Source organism: Aegilops tauschii, chromosome 7 (genome assembly GCF_002575655.3).
Source record: "Aegilops tauschii subsp. strangulata cultivar AL8/78 chromosome 7, Aet v6.0, whole genome shotgun sequence".
Lineage (NCBI taxonomy): Eukaryota > Viridiplantae > Streptophyta > Magnoliopsida > Poales > Poaceae > Aegilops > Aegilops tauschii.
In genome coordinates this window covers 121715999-121730642 of record NC_053041.3, presented here as the reverse complement: position 1 = coordinate 121730642, position 14644 = coordinate 121715999, and the positions used below count along the sequence as shown (strand labels likewise).

The window sequence follows — 14644 nt, the reverse complement described above, 5'->3', positions numbered from 1 at the left end:
AACATTACCGTCAGCGCCAGTCTTCTTCTTGAAGATCCATTTATTCTCAATTGCTTGCCGATCATCGGGCAAGTCAACCAAAGTCCACACTTTGTTCTCATACATGGATCCCATCTCAGATTTCATGGCGTCAGGCCATTTCGCGGAATCTGGGCTCACCATTGCTTCTTCATAGTTCGTAGGTTCGTCCTGGTCTAGTAACATAACTTCCAGAACAGGATTACCGTACCACTCTGGTGCGGATCTTACTCTGGTTGACCTACGAGGTTCAGTAATATCTTGATCTGAAGTTTCATTAACTTCCTCACTAATTGGTGTAGGTGTCGCAGAAACCGGTTTCTGCGATGAACTACTTTCCAATAAGGGAGCAGGTACAGTTACCTCATCAAGTTCTACTTTCCTCCCACTCACTTCTTTCGAGAGAAACTCCTTCTCCAGAAAGATTCCGAATTTAGCAACAAAAGTCTTGCCTTCGGATCTGTGATAGAAGGTGTACCCAACAGTCTCCTTTGGGTACCTCGAACTCCGATCCAGCCGAGTGTTGAGGGAGAGTTTCGTCAGCACGACGGCGTGGTGACGATGATGATGTTCTACCGACGCAGGGCTTCGCCTAAGCACCGCTACAGTATTATCGAGGTGGACTATGGTGGAGGGGGGCACCGCACACGGCTAAAAGATCAAACGATCAATTGTTGTGTCTTTGGGGTGCCCCCTGCCCCCGTATATAAAGGAGCAAGGGGGAGGTGCGGCCGGCCAGGGAGGAGGCGCGCCAGGAGGAGTCCTACTCCCACCGGGAGTAGGACTCCCTCCCTTCCTTGTTGGAATAGGAGAAAGGGGGAAAGAGGTGGAGGAGGAGAAGGAAAGGGGGGGGGGCGCCGCCCCCCTCTCCTTGTCCTATTCAGACTAGGGGGGAGGGGCGCGCGGCCCTGCCTTGGCCGCCTCTCCTCTTCTCCACTAAGGCCCACTATGGCCCATTAACCCCCGGGGGGTTCCGGTAACCCCTCCGGTACTCCGGTAAAATCCCGATTTCACCCGGAACACTTCCGATATCCAAATATAGGCTTCCAATATATCAATCTTCATGTCTCGACCATTTCGAGACTCCTCGTCATGTCCGTGATCACATCCGGGACTCCGAACAACCTTCGGTACATCAAAACATATAAACTCATAATATAACTGTCATCGAAACGTTAAGCGTGCGGACCCTACGGGTTCGAGAACTATGTAGACATGACCGAGACACGTCTCCGGTCAATAACCAATAGCGGAACCTGGATGCTCATATTGGCTCCCACATATTCTACAAAGATCTTTATTGGTCAGACCGCATAACAACATACGTTGTTCCCTTTGTCATCGGTATGTTTACTTGCCCGAGATTCGATTGTCGGTATCTCAATACCTAGTTCAATCTCGTTACCGGCAAGTCTCTTTACTCGTTCCGTAATACATCATCCCGCAACTAACTCATTAGTTGCAATGCTTGCAAGGCTTAAGTGATGTGCATTACCGAGTGGGCCCAGAGATACCTCTCCGACAATCGGAGTGACAAATCCTAATCTCGAAATACGCCAACCCAACAAGTACCTTCGGAGACACCTGTAGAGCACCTTTATAATCACCCAGTTACGTTGTGACGTTTGGTAGCACACAAAGTGTTCCTCGGGTAAATGGGAGTTGCATAATCTCATAGTCATAGGAACATGTATAAGTCATGAAGAAAGCAATAGCAACATACTAAACGATCGAGTGCTAAGCTAACGGAATGGGTCAAGTCAATCACATCATTCTCCTAATGATGTGATCCCGTTAATCAAATGACAAATCATGTCAATGGCTAGGAAACATAACCATCTTTGATCAACGAGCTAGTCAAGTAGAGGCATACTAGTGACACTCTGTTTGTCTATGTATTCACACATGTATCATGTTTCCGGTTAATACAATTCTAGCATGAATAATAAACATTTATCATGATATAAGGAAATAAATAATAACTTTATTATTGCCTCTAGGGCATATTTCCTTCAGTCTCCCACTTGCACTAGAGTCAATAATCTAGATTACACAGTAATGATTCTAACACCCATGGAGCCTTGGTGTGATCATGGTTTGCTCATGGAAGGGGCTTAGTCAACGGGTCTGCAACATTCAGATCCGTATGTATCTTGCAAATTTCTATGTCTCCCACCTGGACTAAATCCCGGATGGAATTGAAGCGTCTCTTGATGTGCTTGGTTCTCTTGTGAAATCTGGATTCCTTCGCCAAGGCAATTGCACTAGTATTGTCACAAAAGATTTTCATTGGACCCGATGCACTAGGTATGACACCTAGGTCGGATATGAACTCCTTCATCCAGACTCCTTCATTTGCTGCTTCCGAAGCAGCTATGTATTCCGCTTCACACGTAGATCCCGCCACGACGCTTTGTTTAGAACTGCACCAACTGACAGCTCCATCGTTCAATGTAAACACGTATCCGGTTTGCGATTTAGAATCATCCGGATCAGTGTCAAAGCTTGCATCAACGTAACCATTTATGATGAGCTCTTTGTCACCTCCATAAACGGGAAACATATCCTTAGTCCTTTTCAGGTATTTCAGGATGTTCTTGACCGCTGTCCAGTGATCCACTCCTGGATTACTTTGGTACCTCCCTGCTAGACTTATAGCAAGGCACACATCAGGTTTGGTACACATCATTGCATACATGATAGAGCCTATGGCTGAAGCATAGGGAACATCTTTCATTTTCTCTCTATCTTCTGCAGTGGTCGGGCATTGAGTCTTACTCAACTTCACACCTTGTAACACAGGCAAGAACCCTTTCTTTGCTTGATCCATTTTGAACTTCTTCGAAACTTTGTCAAGGTATGTGCTTTGTGAAAGTCCAATTAAGCGTCTTGATCTATCTCTATAGATCTTGATGCCCAATATATACGCAGCTTCACAGAGGTCTTTCATTGAAAAACTCTTATTCAAGTATCCCTTTATGCTATTCAGAAATTCTATATCATCTCCAATCAGCAATGTGTCATCCACATATAATATTAGAAATGCTACAGAGCTCCCACTCACTTTCTTGTAAATACAGGCTTCTCCAAAAGTCTGTACAAAACCAAATGCTTTGATCACACTATCAAAGCGTTTATTCCAACTCCGAGAGGCTTGCACCAGTCCATAAATGGATCGCTGGAGCTTGCACGCTTTGTCAGCTCCCTTTGGATCGACAAAACCTTCCGGTTGCATCATATACAACTCTTCTTCCAGAAATCCATTCAGGAATGCTGTTTTGACATCCATATGCCAAATTTCATAATCATAAAATGCGGCAATTGCTAACATGATTCGGACAGACTTAAGCATCGCTACGGGTGAGAAGGTCTCATCGTAGTCAATCCCTTGAACTTGTCGAAAACCTTTTGCAACAAGTCGAGCTTTATAGACAGTAACATTACCGTCAGCGCCAGTCTTCTTCTTGAAGATCCATTTATTCTCAATTGCTTGCCGATCATCGGGCAAGTCAACCAAAGTCCACACTTTGTTCTCATACATGGATCCCATCTCAGATTTCATGGCGTCAGGCCATTTCGCGGAATCTGGGCTCACCATTGCTTCTTCATAGTTCGTAGGTTCGTCCTGGTCTAGTAACATAACTTCCAGAACAGGATTACCGTACCACTCTGGTGCGGATCTTACTCTGGTTGACCTACGAGGTTCAGTAATATCTTGATCTGAAGTTTCATTAACTTCCTCACTAATTGGTGTAGGTGTCGCAGAAACCGGTTTCTGCGATGAACTACTTTCCAATAAGGGAGCAGGTACAGTTACCTCATCAAGTTCTACTTTCCTCCCACTCACTTCTTTCGAGAGAAACTCCTTCTCCAGAAAGATTCCGAATTTAGCAACAAAAGTCTTGCCTTCGGATCTGTGATAGAAGGTGTACCCAACAGTCTCCTTTGGGTACCTCGAACTCCGATCCAGCCGAGTGTTGAGGGAGAGTTTCGTCAGCACGACGGCGTGGTGACGATGATGATGTTCTACCGACGCAGGGCTTCGCCTAAGCACCGCTACAGTATTATCGAGGTGGACTATGGTGGAGGGGGGCACCGCACACGGCTAAAAGATCAAACGATCAATTGTTGTGTCTTTGGGGTGCCCCCCGCCCCCGTATATAAAGGAGCAAGGGGGAGGTGCGGCCGGCCAGGGAGGAGGCGCGCCAGGAGGAGTCCAACTCCCACCGGGAGTAGGACTCCCTCCCTTCCTTGTTGGAATAGGAGAAAGGGGGAAAGAGGTGGAGGAGGAGAAGGAAAGGGGGGGGGGGGCGCCGCCCCCCTCTCCTTGTCCTATTCAGACTAGGGGGGAGGGGCGCGCGGCCCTGCCCTGGCCGCCTCTCCTCTTCTCCACTAAGGCCCACTATGGCCCATTAACCCCCAGGGGGTTCCGGTAACCCCTCCGGTACTCCGGTAAAACCCCGATTTCACCCGGAACACTTCCGATATCCAAATATAGGCTTCCAATATATCAATCTTCATGTCTCGACCATTTCGAGACTCCTCGTCATGTCCGTGATCACATCTGGGACTCCGAACAACCTTCGGTACATCAAAAAATATAAACTCATAATATAACTGTCATCGAAACGTTAAGCGTGCGGACCCTACGAGTTCGAGAACTATGTAGACATGACCGAGACACGTCTCCGGTCAATAACCAATAGCGGAACCTGGATGCTCATATTGGCTCCCACATATTCTACAAAGATCTTTATCGGTCAGACCGCATAACAACATACGTTGTTCCCTTTGTCATCGGTATGTTTACTTTCCCGAGATTCGATTGTCGGTATCTCAATACCTAGTTCAATCTCGTTACCGGCAAGTCTCTTTACTCGTTCCGTAATACATCATCCCGCAACTAACTCATTAGTTGCAATGCTTGCAAGGCTTAAGTGATGTGCATTACCGAGTGGGCCTAGAGATACCTCTCCGACAATCGGAGTGACAAATCCTAATCTCGAAATACGCCAACCCAACAAGTACCTTCGGAGACACCTGTAGAGCACCTTTATAATCACCCAGTTACGTTGTGACGTTTGGTAGGACACAAAGTGTTCCTCCGGTAAACGGGAGTTGCATAATCTCATAGTCATAGGAACATGTATAAGTCATGAAGAAAGCAATAGCAACATACTGAATGATCGAGTGCTAAGCTAACGAAATGGGTCAAGTCAATCACATCATTCTCCTAATGATGTGATCTCGTTAATCAAATGACAACTCATGTCAATGGCTAGGAAACATAACCATCTTTGATCAACGAGCTAGTCAAGTAGAGGCATACTAGTGACACTCTGTTTGTCTATGTATTCACACATGTATCATGTTTCCGGTTAATACAATTCTAGCATGAATAATAAACATTTATCATGATATAAGGAAATAAATAATAACTTTATTATTGCCTCTAGGGCATATTTCCTTCAATCACCCCTCCTGGGTGATACCGCTAAACAGCCAGCTGCCACCGTCACATCGCACGGGTGCTCTTCGGGCCTGCCCGGCTTTCACAATGGCCTCAAGTAATGTCAAGGTAACTGTGTGTCCAGACATCAAGGGGAAAACCCGAGGAATCACCCCCGGTGGATTCCACTCAATGTAATCATCAAGGTGAACGTAAGAGGGACCACCCTCGAGGTTCACACTTGAGGTGTTGCACGTCAGAGCCGTATCGGAATGGTGAAGGAGGAAATCACCCTCATTGACCATGACCGAATAGCTACATTACAGAGATCTCATCAGGAGTGATGTATGAGGTTCCACCCTCGGCACTCGATGGTAAGTCTGCAGAGTCGAGCAACAAAAAGGGGCGTGATGTGATGTGAGGTGTCGGGCTCTGGTCGTCGATCACGTTGATCGAGTCGTCGATGATGAAGCAGGGGAAACAAGGACGAGGTGGTGGTCACTGATGGATCTCTAACCAACCTATACTAAGCAGTTTGGGATAAGCGGGTAGGTAACAATAGCAGGTACAAAAGCAGGCTATGCATCAGAATAGGAGCAATCAATTACAGTAGCAAAATCTAATGCAAGCATAAGTGAATGGAATGGGCGATATCAGGATGATCAAAGGGGGGGCTTGCCTGGAAGCTCCGCTGAAAGGGAAGAAGGTTCGTCATCGACGTAGTCGATCACAGAGACATCAGCAGCGGTCTCGGGGTCTATCGGAGAGAAGAGGGGGAAGAAACAGTAAATATAATGCAAACAGATACAACACAGATGCATGAGGGCAATAACACGCACGGCTAGGGGTGTTCTAACGCGGTGCTACACGATACCGGCGAAGGGTGATAACATCCGGAAAGTTTTCCCGAAGTTAGGCATTTTCGGACAAACGAACCGGAGGGGGAAGGTTGCATGTTAGCTATGCTAGGGACGTGTGGCAAACAAACGGACTGCGTATTCGGATTCGTCTCATCGTTCTGAGCAACTTTCATGTATAAAACTTTTTCGTCCGAGTTACAGATTATTTTCTATGATTTTCTAAAGTTTCAGCATTATTCTGAAATTATTATTAATTCTAAAATGGGGTTATTGCATCAGCATGATTACATCAGCAGTCAATTGAGTTGACCAGAGTCAACCCTGACGTGTTGGGCCGGTCAGTGCCCAGTCAATAGTACAGTCAGCGTTGACTGGGTCAATGTTGACCAGTCAACAGGATCAATGGGGCCCATCTGTTAGTGTCACATAGTTTAAATGGGTGTTTAAATTAAACTAACTAGGGGTGGGGCCCACTGTCACAGAGTCCTCTGACTAACTAATTAACTAATTAGGCAAAATTAATTAAGTTAATTAACTATCTTACTAATTAATTAATTATATATTTTTTAACTCGCTTTTTTTAATTTTCTTTTTAACAGGGCAGTGGGGCCCATATGTCAGTGGCCCGGGGGCTTAGCGGGCGCGGCGCTATCGGACATGGGCGCCCGCCCGAACGCACGGGCGTGTGGCGGGGCGGACGAAGGTCGCCGGGGCACGGCGGGGCGCCGGCAGCCGGCGAGGTAGGGGGGTGGCTGTTAGCAGCATGAGCTGCAGCAGTGCAGAGCAGCGAGGGCGGGCACCAGTGCGGGGCTGACGAGCGGGCACCGGGCGTGGGCGCGGTGGTTGGTGGGCACGCACGCGACTGTGCGGGGCCGCGGCAGCAGCAACAATAGGTCGAGCAGTCGGAGCATGTGAGCGTGCATGCGCGGACGAGTTCCAGCGGCGGCGAACATGGGACGGCGTCTACGGCGAAGGATTCAAAGGGGAAATAGGGGGAATCGAACGAGGTGCTCACCACGGAGGCACACGGAGGCCCGCTGGTAGCTTAGTAGCAGCAGGGTGGCCGGATCGACCACGGCGGACGGCGACGCCCGACGGGGAGGCGAGCTCGATGCCGACGACGTGGGGCCTCCCTGGCTCCAGCTGGCGTAGGCAGAGGATGAGGTCGAGGCCGACGACGCTCTAGGACGCGTCGGAGAGGGACGGGGCGGTGGTCGCCGCGGCGAAGCAAGATGCACGGCGATGACGGGCGCCGTGGGGTGGATCTGGGGTAGGGGAGAGAAGAGTGTGGGAAAGGGGGAGTGGATGAGGTGGAGCGCCAGGGAGAGGGGATCGAGGGGGCGCGGCGTCGGCGTCCTTATCCCCTCAGGACGGCGTCGGCGAGGTGGTTCGACGGGGACGCGCCCCTGTTGTGGTCTGAGACCGAGGAACAGGAAGCAGGGGGAGGTCAAGGCAACCGGTGCGGGAGGAATTGGGCTGGCTGGGTGGGAGTGGGCCGAGGCCCGGGGGAGCCAGGGGGTTTCCTTTTCCCATATTTCTTTGTTTTGTTTTCTTTTTGTGTTTTTAATTTATTTTTAGGTTTTATAAAACACAAACTTAGCCCCTTAATTAGTATTAGTAATTATGCCACTACCACAATTAGTTTGAGGTTTAAAATAAAACAGTTTAGCATTTTTATAATTTAAAAAGCATTTAATAATTGTTTTTATCCCTGTTATATTCACAAAAGGGCATTTAAATACTTTATAAAAGTGTTGGGTCAGCACCATAATTGGTTATGGAATATTTGCCACACTTTGAACATTTTTGTTTGCATGTTTTAAAATTTTGAACTTTGAACTTTAATTTGAATTTGAATTGAATTATGATTTGGATCAAGCGAGGATTAGCAACACTAATGTGATGACATGGCACCATTAATGAAGGATTACTGTAGCTTAATTATCCTGGCATAACAGAGGGCCTTTCCTGGACAAATTGTGGAAGCGCCAACTGTGATCTTTGTAGAAGAAGCCGGACATGGCCTGCGGCGACCTCTTGCGGATGCTGGAGTCGGAGCAGAGGGCGAGCCATTGTTTGGACACGCACTTGAAGCGGCACAGCGAGATGTAGGGCACCTGCGACAGGATCTCGATGAGAACGTCCTCCGGGAAGATCGCCGGTGGCTCATCCTGCCTGTCCTCCTTGTTCTGGCGATAGACTCGTGTGGTCACTCGTCCGTCAGAATAATCAGTCGTGGTCCAGTAGTTCGTCTGCAACACGGTGGAAAATAGCCATAGTCCGAATCGAACCGATCAGTGCAGGTGAGCAGTCTGCTTTTTTTTTTTTGTGAGCAGTCTGCTTGAAGCCTTGAACTATGTTGATTAATCAATCATCAATGGCACACGCAACCACTCGCGAGACTGAGGGAGCCGATTAGGGCAACTCAAGCGAGCGACTCAAACTGTCCGCGTGTGTCCGTTCACGTCCAAACACCTGCCCAACGCTTTCAGTCCGTTCATTATCGTCTGACGCATTTTCAGACATGAGACGGACGCGCCGTACGTTTGCTCGGTGTCCGCCGCGGCCCCACCTGTTCGCCGCTCAACCACCACTCGCGGTCGTATTAAACACGTCCACCTAATCTGGCCACGCTCGCTTCCCTTACCGGCGACAGCAAAACCCTAGCCATGAGTTTCTTCGGCAAGGGCAAGCTCGACGCCTGCGCCAGCTCGTCCCGCATCCCGCCTCTGTCGCCGTTGCCCCGTCAGCATCCGAGATGGAGCTGCGTGCGGCCAGTGGTTGCCGGCCACGGACCGGCTATACATCCCGATGTACCAAGCGTGCTGGCATTGGCATTACCGCCAGCCGTTGCCGTGGCCGGATATTAACCTCCGCACGGCTGTCACCTTGACCCGCACCGCATCCGGTGCCGCGGGCGCACACGGAGGAGGTGCGTCCTAATATTTTTTTATCTCATGACACAGAAACAACTTCATTAACCTTTTCTTCTACAAAAGAGACCTAAAGGGAATATTATATCTGATAGTTATCAATGAAAGCATCAACAACCGGTAAGATGGAAAAGAAAAGAAGATATAAAAGGATCAACAACAACAAAATTACACTGAAAACCATACTAGTCGTCTTCTTCCTTCGATTGTATGCTGTGTGAAAGCTTCAAAATTACATGAACCGACAATAAGAGAAAGAGACACCTACAAACGCCCTCGGCATATCGGGATTTGAAGACTGCAATACCCAGTCGCCGCTAGAAATGAGATCTGGTAACTGTTGAAGGAATATCAGTTGGGGCATTACCCACGGAGCGCAAGTTTCCAATTGTTCACCACCAGTCCAAAGGGTTGAATAAACCAGATCATGCCACATAACAAAAGAAAAGAAAAGATCGAAGTCGCCACATCAAGTGACACACCAACTACCAAGTTCCGAAGAGAGCCAACAGATTTGACAACACCTACCCTCACATGCTCTTTGTTGGCATCGGACGGGACATCGTCAGGGTAGTGAGGGGCCAAAGAGACCTTATTCGAACACGCCATTCCCGGCACAACCTCGTCGAAATAATGGCCTACTGGGAGTAACATAGGCAGTAACATCACACATATCTAGATAAAAAAGATGATGTGGCAAGCAATAAATGAAAAAAAGAGGAAAGTGATAACATACCTACTCCCTTCGTCTGGGTTTACAAGACCCGTCAGCCTCGATTGCGCGTCCGAAATTTTAAGGCCGATTGTATTTATGGTCTTGCTTTATCGCTACAATCGATTGGCATTACGAAAGTTGATGAGGTAATATCACCGGGAGTCATAAAACTTGCTATGCATGTTCAGTTTAGTGCCAAAACTTTAAAAATACGGATTTGTGGTGACTCAACTTGTATTGTGGTGCAAATACAGTCACAAAGTGCATATGCGGGCGTATCCGCCGCTTGTGGGGGGTGACATGCGTGCATGGCCCCACTGGCAGTGACTATTGGTGCTGGAGGCGCTAGTGTGACGTCATCCTTAGTGAAAAGAGGTGCTACGTGTGACGTTATTTTTGCAGAAATGATTCAAAATAATCGTGATGTGAGCTCTCGAACCAGCAACCAAATTCAGTCTTGTCACGGGTGCTAACCACCCACACAAGGCGTCCTTGCCTTTCTAGTAATGAGATGAATATTGTATTATATTGGTCAACCCAATAAATAATATATTTTTTGCCGGGACAACCATAAAATGATTCGAATTCAAAAAAAAAATTGTTGATTTGTTTTTAAGGATGAGCGAATTTTGTTGCCATTTCGAAATTCATACTTGCTCATGTGTCTAAGGAGAAACACATAATTTTGTATGTTGGCAACGACGACTAATCGTATCCAACATTTCTTTTTCTTGATAGGATTTTTTTTCTCAGTACGGCTAGAAAAACTGGTTTCTAGATAATCTCGGAAATTTCAAAAAAGTCGCACAAATGTATTCAAACAAATTTTCAATTCAATTTTTTAGCATTAAAATATATATAACTGAACCTAGAAAAGAACAAATCTTATGCACGATTCCAGCGGTTAGTAACCCGCATCTGCTGGGTGTCCCCGGCTTGGGAGCAGTGGCGGAGGCAGAAAATTTGGATTAGGGGGGCCAAGTGCCATTGAAATAGGTTGGGGAGGGCCAATCCAAAGGAAAATAGATGTTTATAGTTGTAAAATATCTCTAATCCAGCACTGTTCACCAGTAATTTAGTAGTAAATTCATGATGTTAGGGGGGGCCAGGGCCCGTGCTGGCACCCCCTGTCTCCGCCACTGCTTGGGAGTTCAAGTAAATATCAGCTAAAATTAATGATGGAGACCATTGGAATCAATCAAGTGACCATGGGTAATACAGCAAAAGCTGTGGCACCGAACTATGCACTGCGTTGTATGATTATGTGCATACGAATCTTATTTGATATAGTTCTGGGTGTTTCAATTCAAAAAATACATTTGAAATTTTGGCACAAGGTTCAGTGCCACCGGGATTTCTCGGAACCGAATAAAAAAATCTGCTTATATCTTGGACCGGTTTTTTAATTCGAATTTGATTTATAACTTTATGGTTTCAAAATCCGAGATTTTTTGAAAACTGGTTTTTTCGGTCGCACCTGGCAAAAAACAAAATCAAGAAAAAAGCCCGACTTTACTATAAATTAATTTGTCTCTCTTATTTAACGTGACAATCTACTTAGCGTACTGGTTGGCAGAGGGTATGCCGGTACATGAGCTCGTGAGTTCCATTCCTCTCATACCTCTCATACCACCACGCGGTGACAAGTGGACCCCATGTCAAGGAGAGATTTATATATATCCGCAAAAAGGAGAGATTTATTCCTCACAAGCAGGCCTAACGTGCTGATGAGGAGCTTCTACAATTAAATAAGAGCGGGGTGTATCTGTAAAAAGAACATGCACACAGCACACGTAGCACCGTGCTGTTCCAGTCACTAATAGTGGGCCATAGCAACGTTGGCATGCCACGTAAGCACAATATGTGTCTAGAGATGGATGAAGTGACCGTATTTGCACGCGGGAACAAGTTGAATGACCATAATTCCGTATTTTCAAAGTTTTAGCACTAAACTGAACGTGGAGCGCAAGTTCTATGACTTCCGGTGATATTAGCTCAAAGTTGATTGGCCGAGCAGTAAAAGCTGACTGCATGCAAGATGTGGGAGAGACGGAGCTGCATGCAGGCGCGAGTTTTTAGACTGCATGCAAGCGCCTAGTTAATGCTGCAGCCTGTGCATGCGCGATTTAGGCTGGTCATAGTGGGGAGTAACTTAGACTAGTAACATGCATATGTTACATGTGGCATCATATTTGCATGTAATTACCTGACACATCATATTTTTTGCTTATGTGGCATGTATGTTACTACCTCTATAGTAGGTAGTAACATATGTGTAGTGTCATGTATCACCTCATTTATTACTTTGTAGACTCATTTTGCATTGAAAACCGCTATGTGATGGTAACATAATATGTTACTCTATTTGCCTCCCTCTTAATTAATTACCTGACACATCATATTTTTTGCTTATGTGGCATGTATGTTACTACCTATGTTACTGTTGGGGAACGTAGCAGAAATTCAAAATTTTCTACGCATCACCAAGATCAATCTATGGAGTTTACTAGCAAACGAGAGAGAAGGAGTGCATCTACATACCCTTGTAGATCGCGAGCGGAAGCGTTCAAGAGAACGGGGTTGATGGAGTCGTACTCGTCGTGATCCAAATCACCGATGATCCTAGCGCCGAACGGACGGCACCTCCGCGTTCAACACACGTACGGAGCAGCGACGTCTCCTCCTCCTTGATCCAGCAAGGGGGGAGGAGAGGTTGATGGAGATCTAGCAGCACGACGGCGTGGTGGTGGAAGTAGCGGGATTCCAACAGGGCTTCGCCAAGCGCTGCGGGAGGAGGGAGATGTGTCACGGGAGGGAGAGGGAGGCGCCAGGGCTTAGGTTGCTGCTGCCCTCCCTCCCCCCACTATATATAGGGCCAAGGGAGAGGGGGGCGCAGCCTTGGCCCTTCCTCCAAGGAAGGGTGCGGCCAGGGAGGAGTCCTTCCTCCCCAAGGCACCTCGGAGGTGCCTTCCCCCTTTAGGACTCTCCGTTTATCTTATCTCTTGGCGCATGGGCCTCTTGGGGCTGGTTCCCTTGGCCCATATAGGCCAAGGCGCACCCCCCACAGCCCATGTGGCCCCCCCGGGGCTGGTGGACCCCTTCGTGGACCCCCGGACCCCTTTCGGCACTCCCGGTACAATACCGATAAAGTGCGAAACTTTTCCGGCGACCAAAATAAGACTTCCCATATATAAATCTTTACCTCCGGACCATTCCGGAACTCCTCGTGACGTTCGGGATCTCATACGGGACTCCGAACAACTTTCGGGTTACCGCATACTAATATCTCTACAACCCTAGCGTCACCAAACCTTAAGTGTGTAGACCCTACGGGTTCGGGAGACACGCAGACATGACCGAGACGACTCTCCGGTCAATAACCAACAGCGGGATCTGGATACCCATGTTGGCTCCCACATGCTCCTCGATGATCTCATCGGATGAACCACGATATCGAGGATTCAATCAATCCCGTATACAATTCCCTTTGTCTATCGGTATGTTACTTGCCCGAGATTCGATCGTCGGTATCCCGATACCTTGTTCAATCTCGTTACCGGCAAGTCTCTTTACTCGTTCCGTAACACATCATCCCGTGATCAACTCCTTGGTCACATTGTGCACATTATGATGATGTCCTACCGAGTGGGCCCAGAGATACCTCTCCGTTTACACGGAGTGACAAATCCCAGTCTCGATTCGTGCCAACCCATTAGACACTTTCGGAGATACCTGTAGTGCACCTTTATAGCCACCCAGTTACGTTGTGACGTTTGGTACACCCAAAGCATTCCTACGGTATCCGGGAGTTGCACAATCTCATGGTCTAAGGAAATGATACTTGACATTAGAAAAGCTCTTAGCAAACGAACTACACGATCTTGTGCTAGGCTTAGGATTGGGTCTTGTCCATCACATCATTCTCCTAATGATGTGATCCCGTTATCAACAACATCCAATGTCCATGGTCAGGAAACCGTAACCATCTATTGATCAACGAGCTAGTCAACTAGAGGCTTACTAGGGACATGGTGTTGTCTATGTATCCACACATGTATCTGAGTTTCCTATCAATACAATTCTAGCATGGATAATAAACGATTATCATGAACAAGGAAATATAATTATAACCTATTTATTATTGCCTCTAGGGCATATTTCCAACAGTCTCCCACTTGCACTAGAGTCAATAATCTAGTCCACATCACCATGTGATTAACACTCATAGGTCACATCACCATGTGACCAACATCCAAAGAGTTTACTAGAGTCAACAATCTAGTTCACATCTCTATGTGATTAACACTCAATGAGTTCTGGTTTGATCATGTTATGCTTGTGAGAGAGGTTATTAGTCAACGGGTCTGAACCTTTCAGATTCGTGTGTGCTTTACGAATATCTATGTCATCTTGTGGATGCTACCACGCGCTATTTGGAGCCATTTCAAATACTTGCTCTACTATACGAATCCGGTTTACTACTCAGAGTCATCCGGATTAGTGTCAAAGTTCGCATCGACGTAGCCCTTTACGACAAACTCCTTTTCACCTCCATAATCGAGAAAATTCCTTAGTCCACTAGATACTAAGGATAAGTTCGACCACTGTCATGTGATCCATTCCCGGATCACTATTGTACCCCTTGACCAACTCATGGCAAGGCACACTT

The 14644-nt window shown here is 47.1% G+C and overlaps 1 pseudogene; it reads right to left on the bottom strand.

The window, feature by feature from the left end:
• LOC109766893 (F-box protein At5g07610-like) overlaps nucleotides 1–9049 on the bottom strand; it is a 28153-nt pseudogene extending 19104 nt beyond the window's left edge.
• Between the last annotated feature and the right edge of the window lie 5595 nt (nucleotides 9050–14644).